Below are 2,905 nucleotides of genomic sequence, written 5' to 3' on the forward strand. Positions count from 1 at the left end.
TATTGCCTGAAAAAAAATGTGTTTTTTCATTAATGAGCTTTTCTATATTACTGTGTGCCAGTTGTAACATTTATTTTTGTTTTACACAAGTTTTGATTTTTCCTCATTTAATTAAATTCAGATTTTTATTGGTTGGAGTTGGTTTCGTGGAAATTTTTGCCTTCAAAATAATTCCAGCAAATAACCTCCAAGTCGTCTTGTTTTTACATTGAAAAAAAGTATAATTTAGATGGAGAGGAAAGATGAGAAGTGAATACTGCTGACAAATGAATATCTCTTTCACCATACTGTTCCCATAATTAAGAATCTAATGTCTCTCAAAGCTTATATCAAAAAGTACTAAGTCACTTATTTGGCATTGGAGTTCTTTCATCAATAGCACTTTATGACCCTAATTTTATTTTTCGTCTAGGAGTAATCTATGTCCTACCAATACTTATCCAATTTTATCTGCTTTCCCCTTCTGAATCTTTTCACATGATTTTCCAGCTGTCTAAAAAGCCTTTTCTTCTGCTTTCTGCCCATTCAAATCTCACATATTCTTCAAGGCCTTGCTGAAAGAAACGTTTTGGATGAATCTTTCATAGATAAACTCTGGCCAGGAAGACTTTTTGTGCACCTCTGTTACTTTAAATGCCTTTAATCATGCATATGTGATTATGTATTTACATAGCTGTCTATCTATCTATCTATCTATCTATCTATCTATCTATCTATCTATCTATCTCTCTATCTATCTCTCTATCTATCTATATCTATGTATGTGTCTATCGATCATCTACCAATCATTTATCTATCTATCTATATATATATATCTAGCTTGGAGATAAATGCTTAGGTTTTGGAGTCTATCTGTCAGGATTAGAATCTTAAACTTTTGTCTCTTGTGATGTACAAGACTAGGTTGCAATACCAATTAGTAATAAATTTATACACAAATTCAAGCTGAGGGCATGGGTTATTTCATTTCTTAGATTGCCTCCAAACTTTAAATTCAATATTTTTCTTGGGGAATTCCTCACAGAAATGAGGTTTGAGCTAGCTGAGCACAATTTAAGTTGGATACCTACCTGAAGAAAAGAGAGAGTAATCTAAGTAAAGGAATAGCATGAGAAAAATTCTGAGACAGGAAAGAACGAGGTGTATTTGCACAAACAATAGCAGATTGAATATAATCTACAAAATTGAAAGCCATTTAGCCTGTTGGTCCCTTATAGCCCTTTTATTCCATGTGTGCACTCTTTGTTTATATGTTTTGGTTTTATGAAATAATCAAAATACAGCAGAGATAATATGCACAGCATAATACATAACACCAAAACTATTTTGAGAAATGTGACCAAGCAGATTATTTTGGCTCAAGGAGTCTGAATGTGTACATGAATCTTCTGGTTCAGTGTATTAAATTTCTTCTGTATTTAGCAATTTTTTACATGTTTTACTGTTTTGTGCTTAATAGATTACTTAATTGTATACATACGTATTTTAAGCCTACCCTAAGAGTTATGTGTTTAACAGGAGCAAAAAGAACCTTAGTCTTTCTTTTATCATAAATACTGAAGAGAGATCATAAGGTATACAACCTACCATCAAGGTTCCAGAAAGTTTCACTTTATGCAGGTGATGAGGCATCTATCAAAACATGTGACTGATGTGAGGAATTCTGCTAACTAACTTTATACATCTTAACTATTCTTTTGTTTCAGGTTAATATCTTCCTTTTAACTTTATGGAGTCAAGAACTGATTCGAGAGGCGTGGCATAGTGTTGATATAAGATAATCCTCATTATTTATCATTCTTCAATTCAACAAATCTTTAGAGTACTCACTATGTGAGATAGGCATTGAACTAAACCCTTGTGATATATCAGTGCACCAAACAGATAAGTAAATCTGCCCTGTGGAGCTAACATTTTTGTGGTTGTAAGTGATGAAAGAGACTATACTATAAGGGTTACTTGAGCTCAGAAGTTGGACATAATTGGGCTCAAATTTCAGCTCTAACTTCAATTAGCCTGGGTCAGTTACTTTTCCTCTAGTTTCCCCAAGTGTAAGCTAGGGATAATTATGATACCTTCATATTAGATTTATTGTGGGAATTAAATGAGATAATGTTTTTGAAGAGGATAATATTAAAAATACTCTCAAAATTATTAAGTGCAGTTTATGTTCTTAAAATATTAGGGTATTATTGATATCATCTCTTTCAAAAATAGCATTTTATTAAAATGAGAATGGCTAGGGAAGTTTCACTGAGTGTACCAACTACACAAGTTCATTTGGCATTATTAATATTTTTACAAAAGATAATCCTTTTCTCTTATGAATCTACAAAATTGGAAAAGCAGCCCCTGCTGATTACTGCCATGGTTCTAAAACGCAGTTTTAACTCTCCAGAGATTTAACTGCTCTGTGGTTATAAAAGAGTCAAGAGTTACACAAATTTTTCACAAAAATAGGATATTATGTAGCAAATGACTACTTAAATATACCAAATGATACTTTACTGGTCTGAGAAAACCTTCCAAATGACCTAATATGTACCTAGAGGAAAAAGCTTTTGATTATAAACTGACTCTGTCATTCACTCTGCTTACGTTTTGTTTCTATTTTCATATCAGGTGGTTCTTAATCAAAGGATAACATTTATCTAAACAACTATTTATCTGAATTTATGGAAGTAAATGAATTTGGTTCATTTATTCATTCTTTTACTCATACATTGCTCATTCAATCATCGTATTTTTTGATGTTACTGTATTAAAATCTACAAGAGAAGGAAAAGATTGAAGAGAAGTTGACTTGGGGAGATGTAATGAATTGAACACCTAGAGAATAAGGCTGTGATATTGGTGCAGTGTAACAAGAGTGAATGACTTGTGGTGGTCAGGGACGTCTTCTTGG

Source organism: Eubalaena glacialis, chromosome 6 (genome assembly GCF_028564815.1).
Source record: "Eubalaena glacialis isolate mEubGla1 chromosome 6, mEubGla1.1.hap2.+ XY, whole genome shotgun sequence".
NCBI lineage: Eukaryota > Metazoa > Chordata > Mammalia > Artiodactyla > Balaenidae > Eubalaena > Eubalaena glacialis.